This window comes from Anser anser (assembly GCF_964211835.1).
Source record: "Anser anser genome assembly, chromosome: 2".
NCBI classification, from domain to species: domain Eukaryota; kingdom Metazoa; phylum Chordata; class Aves; order Anseriformes; family Anatidae; genus Anser; species Anser anser.
Window position 1 is genome coordinate 61,273,921 of NC_139721.1, and position 14,494 is coordinate 61,288,414.

General features: G+C 36.8%; 1 protein-coding gene across 1 annotated transcript in view; it reads right to left on the reverse strand.

The window, feature by feature from the left end:
* Window positions 1-14,494, reverse strand: part of FBXO15 (F-box protein 15) — a 199,821-nt gene that overhangs the window by 13,119 nt on the left and 172,208 nt on the right. Inside the window, exons 28-29 of the mRNA XM_083825765.1 lie at window positions 5,986-6,107; window positions 4,680-4,774 (exon numbers count right to left, since the gene is read on the reverse strand). The gene's annotated coding sequence lies outside the window, so the exon portion shown is untranslated. The remainder of the gene's footprint in view (window positions 1-4,679; window positions 4,775-5,985; window positions 6,108-14,494) is intronic.

The window sequence follows — 14,494 nt, forward strand, 5'->3', positions numbered from 1 at the left end:
AGCTAGGCATTTCCAATGATGAAAATGTGGTTTAGGATTATTTGCAGAAAGAGCAGAACTAAAAAACAATTCTAATGCTTTTCTTTCCTTCATCTTTTCCTTATAATCAAAGAAAATCCCTTAATTCTCCATTCTTACCCCTGTATTTCACTGAGGAATGGATTAAATGGATCAGACTAAATACAGAGAAAATCCATGTCATAAATAAATCATCTTGCCCAGGAAGGATGTAAGCAAGAGGCTACAGTATGGGGCACTGGTATCAGCATCCCAGGGCAGGTTCACACTTAAAGTTTGCCAGTATTTTCACAGTCATCACCTTTGGTGAAAATTGGATGATTTGTTCTCTAAAACATAAACAACGACAAACAAATCAAATATTTCTGAGGGTTTTTACTCTCAGCCTTCCTAGTTCTTCAGTAATTAACATTTTAACTATAAAAAACAGGACTTTTGAGATCACAGATCACTTGGGCAGTTCTTTTGTTGGCTGAAGAGAAAACACACTGTGCACAAAGATGTTGTTGGAAAAGCTAAAGTGCAGAGTACATGAGTCTAATATTGGCAAAACTGCTGAGCATTAACCTTATTACCAGATTCACATACTGTCAGTACCCACAATGTAGAGAGGCAGGCATTCTCTATTACTATATCATGAATACAACCCTTCAAAATTATCTTTCCATCCACTGTACCAGTTAGTCCTGAGAAAAGTTAGCAAAGACAAGGAGCAGTTGATAATCTTCTATAGTTCACCTTACCCTCTTTTATCAAAGACCCATTTTAAAGAACATCTTATCGATAAGCTTAAATCATAGAATAATTAGGGTTGAAAGAGACCTCCAAGATCATCTGGTCCAACAATCACACTACTACCAATGTCACCCACTAATCCATGTCCCTAAGCGTCACATCCAACCTTTCCTTAAATACCACCCCCAGGAATGGTGACTCCTCCACTTCCCTAGGCAAGCTGTTCCAATGCCTGACTGCTCTTTCTGAGAATAAATTTCTCCTAATTTCCAAACTAAACCTCCCTTGGTGCAACTTGAAGGCATTCCCTCTTGTCTTACCATAAGTTACCTGTGAGAAGAGACCGACCCCCAGCTCCCCACCACTTCCTTCCGGGTAGTTGTAGAGAGCAATAAGGTCTCCCCTGAGCCTCTTCCTCTCCAGACTAAACAACCCCAGATCCCTCAGCCGCTCCTCATAGGACTTATGTTCCAGGCCCTTCACCAGTTTTGCAGCCCTTCTCTGGACACTTTTCAGGGCCTTGATGTCCTTCCTGTACCAAGAGGCCCAAACCTGAACACAGTACTCGAGGTGTCGCCTCACCAGAGCTGAGTACAGGGGAACGATCGCCTCCCTGGTCCTGCTTGCTACGCTATTCCTGATAGCAAGAAGTATTTAAATCTCAATGAATTTCTCATGATTTTATCTGCTTCCCTAATTAAAAAGGCCCTTTAGTTGCATAATCCTGTAAAGTCTGGTTGATTTTGACACTGTAACCTTGTTTGATTATGCTCATGGCATCTCTCTACCACAGCCCAGATTGCAATTCCAGCTAATGTGGACATACATTAGCTTGGTATCTGTTTGAAAGGTCAGCTTGGGTTTCACAGAGCCAGAAGTTTGTCCAGAGGCCTTAGTCAAAATGTCTCCCATGATCCATAATTCTCTGCAGTGCCAGCAGTACCAAATTGTCTCTTTTAAAGCCAGACAAGTTATACCTATATGAACTCCAGCCACATCTTGGAACCTCAAAGGTGATGGGTTATTTAGAGGACGGATCAGGAGTGTCTCTATTTTGTGCCGCTACAGTAATTTCTACACACCATAGCTTCATCTAGGGAGTATTTTGATATGAGAACAAAGTAACATTTGAACATTTCTTCATATACTTTCTGAAGGACAGACTTTTGCATTGGATAATACAGATGTAATTCTATCAAGATCTTTCAATAAATATTCTATTTCAGGTATAAGAAAGACCTAGCAAGACAAAGACAGAACATCTCAAATAATGCAAAGTATTACCATTTTTTATTGTGTTAGATAAATGCCTGCAGCAACTTCTAATATCAAACTGCTCAGCACATACTACACAGCTTCCATTAATGTTGTTTAGACTCATTCAATATTTTAAAAAAAGCAAGCCCACATATTACAGGTCTTCATGGGGCAAAGTAAATAAAGATATTAGAAAGATATCTCACAACAGTTTATGAACATGGTTTCTAGAAGAGCTCATGTCAGCTTTACTCACCTTCCTACATCAACGACAGTAGACCTCAAGGGCAGCCAACATAAATTTATATTTTTAGAATCCTATCATATACATTTTTATTCTTTTTCTTTTTTCTTTTTTTCTAGAATACAGCTTAAAAGAAGATCTAGTAACAAATAGCAGCTTGGAGATAAATTTGCCTCCACTGAAAATAATGATCTGAATACTGTGGCCATACAGTGTTTTAGAAATTTTCTTGCATTCATTTTCACCTAAGAAACATGCTTTATTTTAGGATGACAAAGTTCATCCCTATTTTTTTTTTTTAACAACATAAAATCACAGGGAAGAAAGAAGGGCCTCTTGGAAGACCTCACACTCTGGTGCACTAACAGTGAATATAGCTAGTCTTAGCAACCTTAGTTTGCAACCACCATGTTGGAAAAAAGGTGACATGCTACACTTTAAGTAGAACTGAGGTACTAATAAAAACAAAATATCATTTTGCTTGAAGAAAAATCATAGGTTCTATTTGCAGTACTCTTTTGAATCACCAGTCAAACCCACTCTAATGAAAAGGTGAGTTTAGACCCTGATTGATTTCTGGGTGCTCTGCTGAAGAGAGAGCATAGGAGCACAGTCCACCCACAATGCACTTAAAGTAATTCAGAACTGACAGGCAATAAAAGAAATATTGTTCCTCCTCTCATTTAGTAGAACGAGAATAGCTGTATGCAATTGCATTTCTGAATTTGATAAGTGAAAAATGACTCATTTTATTAGACAAAGACCATTTAAAAATGTTAAAAAAGCCTGCTGTTATAATTTGCATATTTTAAAATGAAATTGGTTCATCACAGAATGTTTAAATATAGTATTACGAGATATGCAAAAGCCTGCAGGTATTAAAAAAAAAAAAAAAGGCAGTTTTATCATAATACTTTTCAGTTTGGTGCTATGGTAATAGTCATTAAAAGTACACAATAAAAATGGTATGTAACTGTTCAAATGCCATTCAGCTTGTTGGACTATCAAGGTAGGCATGACTGGAAGACCAAATCCAATTGCTCTGAGAGACAAAAGGTACAAGGATGCCTGCCTGACACACAGCAACAAAACAAAAAGAAACGGACTAAAACAGGGATCCTGTTTTAAGTTGTATGCCTCTTTCCTGCATTTACAAATGGATGTGCCCGTCAAAACTGCAACTGCAAATCAGATTATCACACGTGAAGAGTGTACAAGAGGTTGCACATAAATGCATGTTATCTCCCTCTTACAGAAACACATACAGTTTTAACATGTGTTGGTATAGCTGCCTTTTCTCTTTTTGTCCTTTTCACATCTGTGCTATCAAAGTAGAGTGAGTAACATGAATGCAAAATATGGTCACACACAAGCAGAAAACAGTTCAGTGAGGTTGCTTGTGTAGATATTAATATGTAGAGTAAAACCTCAAGACATTTAAAAAAAATCGTTGACACCATTACAGACTCACAACTGGATCACCACTTATAGTCAAAATACATGTTTCCAGTTCCTTAATATAAAATAAATAAAAATAATAATAATAATAAAAAATATAACACACGCCTTAATTTGACAGGAATACTGGAAAAAACTCTAGGAGTCAGAATAGATGACTTAGTAGTTAAGCCATTGGACTGGAATTCAGGACCCGAAGTTCAACCAAGTTCACTACAGACTTTATGTGATTTAAAAACCATCTAATTGAAACTCTCCATAAATCTTTTGTCTACAGTTTATTCAGGTTATGAACTCCTTGGGGAAAGGAGCAGGTTTTTTACTATAGAAACACAGCACCTAGCTCGCAGGGCCTTGCAATGGCCACTTACACTTGGAAAATGAATCACGAGGTTGTAAGACCTTTGTGCTTCCCACATCACCCATGCCAGAGAGGATCCCCCAGTGAACATCAGCAGAGCAAATTGATTAACCTCCCAAAACCTTCTTCCCTTCAGATGCCTACAAGTAAATTCAACAGCAGCTAGAACTGGTGTGTTCAGAAACCTCTACACCAGCCACTATCACCTCATGCTTTGTTTTACTCTCCACATTTTCTCTGTGCTTTTTGGAGGGATATAATCTCTTTGTTATGTCTTTACAGCTTCTATAACAAAGAGAGTCCTGATCCATGACTTGGGATTTTGGTGCTCCTACATTCACTAAAAAAAAAAAAAAAATACACTTCCAATACACTGCCCTGACAGCCTTTAGGGAGCCCCCACTGCTCCCAGCCCCCAGGAAAGCAAGTGCCTTCACAAGCAGTGCCCTGATGATGATTTTGATGCATCACTTTTCTCATTTAAAAAATAACAGTACAGGGTAATCCTGTTTAAGCCACCTAACTTTTAGAATTTCTGATTTTATAACAGAAGTGGTAATAGTAAACACCACAAACAAAAGTCTTAAGCAACAAATTATCTGATACCTTGTCTTCTCTAAGTTTTTCTTGGTCTGTGATCTCTTTACTTCTGTCATGTTCCTTGCTGAAATTCCTGGAACAAGGAGTTCAAGTAGATCATCCTTTGCAAGAAAAAAGAAAAAAAAAAAAAAAAAAAGATTCAGTGCAGCTATCTCCCTCCACTTCTTGTCAGGAGTGGAAGGGAGAAGGAGAACTGTAATCAGAACTGTTATAGCAGTTTTGTATTTTCTTTTAATTTTACATTTCTTTTTAAGTAAAAAATCATTTCAATGCTATCTATCTTAGCTGACAAGAAGTTAGAACTAGTGCAAAAGCAGAAACAGAGAACATGAGCAAACTTAGAAATGAGAAAAGTTGAATATGGAAAAAAAAATCATAAACAAGGTCTGGAACTGGTTTATTTTTTAAAGCAACCTCACTTCCCATTTTCATATTTTGAATCATCATCACATAATGAATCATTTTCATATAATATTAATATCTCACATGGTTTTTTTACTTGTTAGGTGATGCAGTATTACAAACTTTTATTTATGGAAAACAGAAATTAGTGTTAATAACCTTGTAATGTTAAATCCGTTAGTTAAAGAAGAAACTTGTCATAAGTGTTAATAAGTTTCTTTTTTTCCTTGTTATTATTTGGGAAAAGTTGCACGTATTATACCAGGTCAGAGGCAAAAGTGTTTGTAAAAGACAAAAGGAAGAAATAAAACTGCAGCACCCAAAGGACCATTTCAGCATTTCCTGACGTGGGCAGTAACTTTGAGACCATGCTTGGTCTATATAAGAAGTTGGAGAACAGAAAATGAATCAATGTGAGGTCCAGTTTTCATTTGTGCTGTGAGTGTAGTTTCACATGTGATTACTTACAGCCACATCATGACATAAAAAATGTGTAAATTGGTACACTGACACACAGATGAGGTCAGGTTCTGTATTTAACATATGCACAGTAGCCCACACGTTATGGGTTCTGTAGAGAAAAAATTATCTCCTTACGACATTTACAGAAAGTGCAGTAGATTCAAACCCAGTCACATCCAAATTTGGAACACAAAAGTTTGACGGTTTCAGTTTGTGCTCTCTCTACCTAATTACCATTTTAGAGGCTGGAAATGCAGAGAGAGGTTGGGATTGGTACCAATTATTTGAGCAGTATAGCAAGTAATTTTGATTTCAATTTGTAGTTCAGAAGATGGTAACAACTTGAACCATCATGTAAGGATTGCAGGAGGTCAGTAGATAATGAAAGATCCTGTTTACAGAAGCTAAAACATTTAAATCATTTTAATTCTGAGGAAGAAATCATTACCTTGAGTTTAGAAGAAGTGGGGTATTTTTCTTTTGCTTTTTGTAATTTTCTAATTTTACTTTTTGTGATAGTCCAAAGAACCACCTTATGACGTTAGGGATCCAGTTTTGCATCACGGCAGCCTGAGAAGAAAATTGTGCTTTGAGTTACACAGAGAAGAGGTCTGAATGAGGGCTTCCCCCTGCTCACAACGTCTCTATCTACCAAGCTGTCCTTTTTGTCTCTTTCACATTAGTAAATTCTGATTTTGAGAAAAAATCTGAAAGCTTGGAATGAAAAACATAAGTACTGTAGAGCAAAGCTTAGAAAAAATCATGAGAATAGCCATCTCATGCACCCCTGTTCTGGGTATTTGAATGCTGTCAATGAGAACTGTAGGCACAGATGAAGGCAGTAGCTGCTGAAGGCAGGACGCTGCAGAAGGCAGCAAAAGAGCCATGACTACCTGTCTAGTCAGCCTGTGCCAGTCCCCCAACATGCCAGGATTGCTATTGCAGTTATCCAGAAGGTCTTTCCTTTGAAATATATATATATCCCCTTTCTCTTGTTCATTCTTCACCTTAACTGTAGGTTTACATCAAAGGCAAAAGTAGAAAGACAAAATATGTGCTATTCACAGTCAAATATCCAAAAGCTTACACATTAGACAAGCCAATTCTGGATATCCAAAATTGAGTCCCAAACTATTATCAGCACTTGTGAGTTTGGCAGATGTTCAAATAACTGACTTGAACATAAAAATGGCATTTATGTTTATATATCAAAGATACAGGGCACACATACTCTTGTTATACGTTGACAAGATGCTTTTGAATCTCTACTTTCTGTGGAAACTTCTCTATCAAATGGTATCTAATTTTAAATTAAACCTACCTTTATTAAATCAAGTCCTGTTAAGCACAAATTGTTCACTATTGACCCAATTATCTAACTTGTATATGTACTTACCTGCCCACATGTACTCTGGCGAATGCTATAATTACCCTCAATGAATCACAAACAAAATTATCATTTTACCTTGCAAGTACAGGAAAGCAGTGGTGAGAGCATGACTTGATTATATAAATGCTACCTTATTTCCTGGAATGACGACAAAGCTGGTAAAAAATCTTGTTAAATATAGTCCTAAATGAGCCACTCTGTTCAGTAGATAGAAAACAATCAGAAAAATGGTGAAAAAAATAACAAAAAAGAAAAGACCTGAAAACATCACCAGTCTGCTTTAAAAGCTGAAAAGCAGGGAAAAAAAATTATATATATATATATATATATATATAAAGCATTCATAGAAAGGATTTTAAAGTGGAAAGACAGAAAACATATTGTATAACATAATGCTCAAAATGCAGGAAGCGTACAGCTGTGATCCTTCTCCTGCAGTTTTCTAACGTTTTTAAAGCCACTTATTTCCACATAGACAGTATATATGAAGCTGCTGAAGAGACCCAGCTATTTCTCCCAACGTTTATTGAAATTTACATTCAGCACATTACTTCCAGATTTTTCTTTGCCTTTTGTCTGAATACATCTTCAGAAGGGCTTTTATTTTAAATGCCCTGTAATCAGAGGAGATTTAATGATACGTAATGCTATGGAGAAGTCCAGCCACATTCTGCCTTCAGATAACTATTTAACTCACTGAAAAAAATATAAAAATAAAAATAAAAATAAATAAAAATAAAAATAAAAATAATAAAAATAAAAATAAAAATAATAAAAATAAAAATAAAAATAAAAATGGGAGAAGGATGTGGGAACACTTACAAAGGTGTGAAAGAGCTAGACAAGAGCGGCCTTGAGTTCTGCACAGTAGGACCAAGAGATAACAACAGCTTTGGTTTGCTTTGTTTTACTTTGGTTTTACTTTTTAAAAACCAACGTTAGAAAATATTCCCAATATTTTCTTAGAAATTGATTGGTGAACTTCCAGCTGCAGCTACATCTCCATAGAGTAGCATCATGATTTATGAGGTCATCAGAAAAATATTTAAGTAAATACTTCATAGGAGTTTTCTTGGGAGATAAACTGGTGCCTTCTGAAATACCTATTGATGATTATAACTTTTAATCTGAAGGTTATTATTTTACCAATCAAAATCAGTTTGATCGTTTTTATTTAAATTCACATCTTATAAGTATAAACTTAAAAAATTATCCAGAAGAAAAAACAAAAAAAAACTATTTGAATATAACTTCGGTTCTAATGCATGGGACTGAATTTGACGTTCTGTTTCTCCTTTTTTAAATGTCATCTTGATGAGATGTCATTAGGAGAAGGGAGGCATTTTTTTCCTTTTATATTTTTAGAGGAAGATGATACCCTTTTTCCTGGGATAAATACAAGAATACACCAGAACAAATGCAAAAACAGTTTCTAAGCACCTGAAAGTTTAAAAAAAATAATAAATAAAAAGATTAGAGCATCAACCAAGATGACTTTGACAAGAACAAAGCTCATTAAACCCATCTAAGTGCATTTATGGCAGGGTAACAGGCCTTGTGAACAGAGGAGGTGTTATACACCTTTACCTCTGACACTGTTTAATGTGACATTTTCAAAGCAAGCTAGAGCAAATAACTCTAGCTGAAATAGCTGTTAGGTGGGTGCAGAGAAAAAATGACTTACTGAGTATCAGTGGTTCACAGTAATACTGTGATGAAAGAAGGAGGTATTAGGTTCTAGTGCTCTCTCCAGGATCTGGTACTGTTAGTACCGTTCAGCAATAATAAGGACTATGGTAAAGGCTTATGAGATTGAAAGAAAATATGAAGCCGAAACAGGCTGCAAGCACTCTCAGGGAAAGATTACAACTCCAAACTAATTAGAAAAATGAGAGAAGAGAAGGGGGAGAGGGAAAGGGAGAGGAAAATCATTAAAGATAAAAGCTCAAGGGAATAACCCAACTCGCACAAATAGAAGATGGCAAAACTGACCTAGTGTGTAGGCCTAGTATGTGAATCATAACCTGAACATAGTCAACATAGTGCTGTAAAAAAAATTTAAATAGAACCGCAAAATGCCATGCAGAATGCATTAACAGGAGTATAACGGGCTAGCAATGCATCTTCTTCAGCCCATACTGACATCTCACTCCATTTGGGGATTCACAGATCAGGAAGGGTACGATCAACTGCAAACAATCCAGGAAATGGTCACAGATCTCAGAAATCTATCTTATGAGAAAAGACTACTAGGAATGCTGAAAACTTCTGGATTATTCTTGTTTTGGAGAGTTTTTCAAAATAATAGTAGAAATGTTCTCAATTTTCATAATAGACATTGTTCATGTTTGACCAATAACAACAACTCACCAATTCAACTTTTTAAAGGAAACATATGAAGTAGATCAATTTCAAAACTTTTTCTTCAAGATACTATCAAACTTTTAAAGTACAAATGGCTCTGAGTACAAATTCTCAAATATCCCACATCTAAGAGATAATTAAGACATCAAAATTAAGTAGTGCTAACAAAAAGCTTTCATTTACCAGGCCATTCAAAGAACCGTGTTTACTTTAATGTGAACAAATCTCTGCTACTCTGTAATGCCTTTCAAGTATAGGTCATAACACCATCTTATTCTACATAGGTACGGTTGGTTTTTTTTTGTTGGTTGGTTGTTGTTGTGATTTTGTGTTTTTTTCTTTGTTTTTACATCCCTCACTTTTGAAATATAACTGCCAACTATGCTATTTAAATATATCCATTTATTTTAAAAGATGTTAACCATCATTATGGAAAGGCTTGATTGCTAGTAACATGACAGTCACGTCTTACATCTCTGCATTAGTAAGTGCAAAGTCACTAATTCCCTTGGACACAATATTAATAATGCTCTAACATTTGCATGCGCTCAGACTATGAAACTAAATGGATGGCATAGGAAAAGGCAGCTATGCTCTGCCAAATTCATTCTAAATAAAGAGGTACATTACATACTTCCTACAGGCATTTTGGCTGTGATACATTACCAGAGCAGGACATTCCCCATAGTCAGTACATGCAAGAGCAGAATTCATTCATTTTCATCATATTGGACATCAAAAGAGAAATTCAAAAAATTATGGCTTTGGAAAAACTTTCTCCAACTTCTTTCAATGCTGCGTCTCTGGTTTATGCAGTTTGGAGGTGAAAAATTTATGTTCCTAGATTAATCATTTTGCACATTATTTCAAATCAATTCTAGGACCACACTGAATTTTCACCCACGGATCTAGCGTAGGTAGAACAGGTAAACTGCAATGAACGACTCCAAATTATCACAGCTGTTCATTCTGTATCAGAAAAATAATTTAGTCTGTACTTGTTATTGTTTAGGCCTAAACTTCTCAAAGTATTTAGCCACTAACAAGGATCTGCCTTTAAATCAATTATACACTCTCATATCCAGTCCTAGATTCACACAAGAAGAGACACAGTCTGCTTTGGGAAACATATGCTATTATGTCTGCAATTCTAAGAAGTTCCCATAAATATGTAAAATCTTATGCCTTTCCTACCTTTACCAAATTGTCTCCTGAAAACCGATAAAGTGTTTTACAACAGGATTCTTCCCAATCCCACTGTACAATTATTTACTCCTCAGTTGTAGTATGGTCACATTTTGAAAGGAAAATGTTTTTGACTGTATGCATTAGAAAAATCCAACACTTGCTAAATGCAAAAAAAACCCTCAACAGTCTCCTGTTGAGAGCGCGAGAAAAACAACGCTTCTGGTTGATTGAAAGCATTTATCCACAAACTATAACAGAAAAGATCAGCTAAATTTAAATATATATATATAAAAACTCAGATTGCTAACAGTGAGAACAATACATATAAAGTGAAAAATCTGAACCTCTGATACTCATTACATTGAAAATACAGCCAAATGTCCTAAGTTTGGAAAGTGTTTTCTTAGAGTCAAAACCAATGAAATGTTACATCATCATCTGATGTTAATTAATACCTTTGTGTTGACCTCAGTGAGCACAGGCGTTTTGCAAGGTATGCTCTGTTAAAAGCTATTGATTGGCTAACCACTTTGTAGTAACTAGCTCTGTCTTCCTCCTCCTTGCACTTCTCATGCTGTGAACTAATTAAAACTAGGAATGATTACTAGTATTTAAAGAAACGCTAGTAATTTAATGAAAAAGGCAATCTTCACCCTTGCTGAAATTGTTTTGACTTGGTACAACACATTTTCCAAGCAAAGCTGTAGGCTACACACTAAAGAGCACTGGATGTAAAGAAGGTTGAAATGTCAAATCCAGACTGAAGACAGTGAAGATGCAATCATTCAAGAGTAACACAGAGTGGCTGTGGGAAGTGGAGATGAACTTACTTATTAAGCAGTGTTATTAATTTAGCAGCTCACAGAAAGCAATGTTTTGCTGAAGCAAGATATTGCTTTACTGATAATATGTAAGCAAACATCTGAAGAGGCAGAGAGCATCACATCCTTCCTGGCACTCAAAATTACACTGCAAAATATTCATGTTTGAGTATGATTCCAGGAACTGCCTCATCCCTGAACCTAGGCTGTTGTATATCTGCACGTGCACCCCTCTGTTTTGAGAAGTCTATCATATAAGTCCAAGGTTAATACTCAGTCTCATGTTCTGTCTGTGACACATTGATAAGTTACAGAGAGTCTAAGCTGACACATTTTTAGGCTAACCAAAAAGTACACAAGACCCTCCAGCAGCCAACAGCCACACAGCCCTGACATTACATGAAGAATTGGGTCTTCCTCCACATCCTCTCATAAATCATGGTCTGCAATGCACAACAGCCCCAGCAAAAGGAGCAGGGTGAGAAAAGAAGAACATTCAGACTCGGTATAGCTAATCACTGTTTTCTGTCAACTGAAGTCAACAAATCTGACAACCTTTATATAACCCTCCAAATTTCCAGTCAATAAAATCTCCATTGCAGGTCTACAGCAACTGTAATTCAGTGGTACCAAGCACCCATTGATGTGGAGATGCAGAAGCAGCTCTGTAGTCACGCTTGAAGATAAATCCAGAAGAGAAGGACTTGGGTAACCCTGTAGCACTCCTGCCAAGGCCACCAACCTTTACTCACACCTCTCTGACCATCCTCCTCATCTCTCTGCAGCACAACTGATGGAGTGAAAGGAGTGCACCTCTTTCAATACAAAGTTCAGCACCCTGCTTAAGACTACTCTTACAGCAGCACTGACTCAGTAGTGGTCTTCTCCCAGAAGCAGCTGAGATGCAAATATGTTTTGTTTTGTCAACTTTGCAGTGCTAGCAATTACTTCAGGCAGGAAGATGGTAACCCACCACTGGTGAGGACAACGAAATCTTAAAATGCTGCAGCTGCTTGCTGAGGGAATGCAAATAAAATTGCAACTGAACATCCAGGCCATATCTATCCTAGTCAATTAAAACTGCCAGGAGCATGCCAGTCCTAGAGGCCAACTGGCAAGGATCAGTCTTCATTTATGCTGGTGGTCTTCTAGCCTCTGACACAAACTCCCTCCATGCTAACAGTAATTAGGAGCAGACCCTGAAACAGTTTTAACTCTCTTCACACCCAAGTAATGTTTCAGTGTGATGCATTCATCTACCTGTCAACCTTCCTGGGGAATACTTAAATTAAAAGTACAGATATGGATTCAGCATATGGATCCTGGTATTGTCAATAACCAGCTTGCAGATGCACAGGTTGGTGTTCAGACTGTGTTGGGTGGGGAAAGATGTTTTCTTTTCCTCGCAACATTAAGGTATCAAAGTGCAAGAGATTTCTGCCAGCAGTGTATCCTAATATCTTTTCTGGATTGGATTTTTTGAATTTATCATAATATCCTATCCTTTTGTCTTTTTCCTTCTTAAGCTTCTAAGTCCAAGTATTGAAACCATAAAATAAGACAAAATTTTCATTCAGCTTCCTAAAAAGCAAACAAACTAGGATTTGCCATTTAAGACAAACTTCAAAATGTCAGACTTTCTTTACATACACTTTTCTTTCTAGCTCAAGTTTATTTATACTTGTAAAAATACTTAGATCAAGTGGTGTTATATCAAAGCAGAAAAGTCAGGTAAACCAAAAACAGGTCAAAGGACTAATACTGTTTTCCCCTCAGTGGAGCTGCAGCTGAACATACCCACCTGCTGTCATAGAGCGCTTCTTGGAATCTAATCAAAGAAAGGCTGAAAATGCCACAAACCCGGCCTACTCAAAAACAAGAGATACTGGAAATTTCCAGAGAGACATGTCCATGACTTTTCTGTCTGATTTTTTTTTTTTCAGATTACATTTTGATCCTCAGGTAGAGTGAATCTCTGAAGATGCTGCATTGTGCCCACACTTGTGGACAGCTTACTAACACCTGTATTTATGCCAGCATTGTTTTCAAACTACAGCCAGGTTTGGCAGTCAGGCAGCTGAACCAGATGCTCTAATGCCATTTCTGGACACAGAATGTAAAAATATGACAATTCAAAATCCTGATAGGGAAGAACTAGTCCTCAAAAACAACTTATCTGATCTCCAGAGTACACAGAGCAGGAAGATTCCAGGTTTGGAGGCTATGCATATTGTGGCAGACACCCCTGAATTTACCCAGGTACAAACAGATCAGGTGTAGCAGCATGGACTCAGTTCAGCACATGCTGGATCTGCTGATTTTTTCCAGTTCCCAGCAAGTTCCACAAACTCTGCTGAGCTCCTTGCTGCTGAAGATATATTGCTGGCAGTCCCTCCATTAGATAACATAAACCCTGTCTCAGGTACATACAGATTACACCGAAGCCCTGATGCAATTTTTTTTCTCCCCACAGAATAAGCATTACTATATTCTATCATAACTATGTTTTTCTAAGGCAGATACAGAGATCTAGCTTCATATTTTTTTTTTCTTTTGTAACTGTTCCATATCACAATGAATTGCACTGTTGCAGTCACTATGATAACATACTTCTGTCTATGTTAAGTGAGACTTTTAACAATGTACAGGACAACTTTAAAAAATAAAACAAGTAATTATTTTGTTTCTGCATTTTATTTTTACACATGGTTTCAGTATCTTGAGTACAGCAAAATATCCTATATTGGATAAAAGGCAAATGCTGCTGTGTGGACTTTTTTCACACGGGATTTACCTTTTTTATTCCCCTGAGGAAAAAATATATCATTGGTACTCTTGCTTCTCCTTGCTACCAAAAAGTTGTCCAGAAGTTTTGTGATACCAACACTATTCTCCAGAGGTTAACTTCAATTTGGAGGAAGAAGTCTGGGAATATTTCAGTGTAACTAGACTCCTTTACATACCTAATTACTACTCATGGAACAGAAATAATCCTCTTGCTTTAGTCCATTTCACCCAGGGTTCTCTATCAAAAGCTCTGGCTCAAGAAGGGCGAACTTTCCAACATCCATACCAAACTGTGAAGATACAGTGAGTACTCTAAATCATCTCTTCTATTAAATCCTCCACCACCACAAAGTCACAATATCTGACTTCTCAGCACTAAGCAGGTGGGGTTAGCATTAATATTTTAA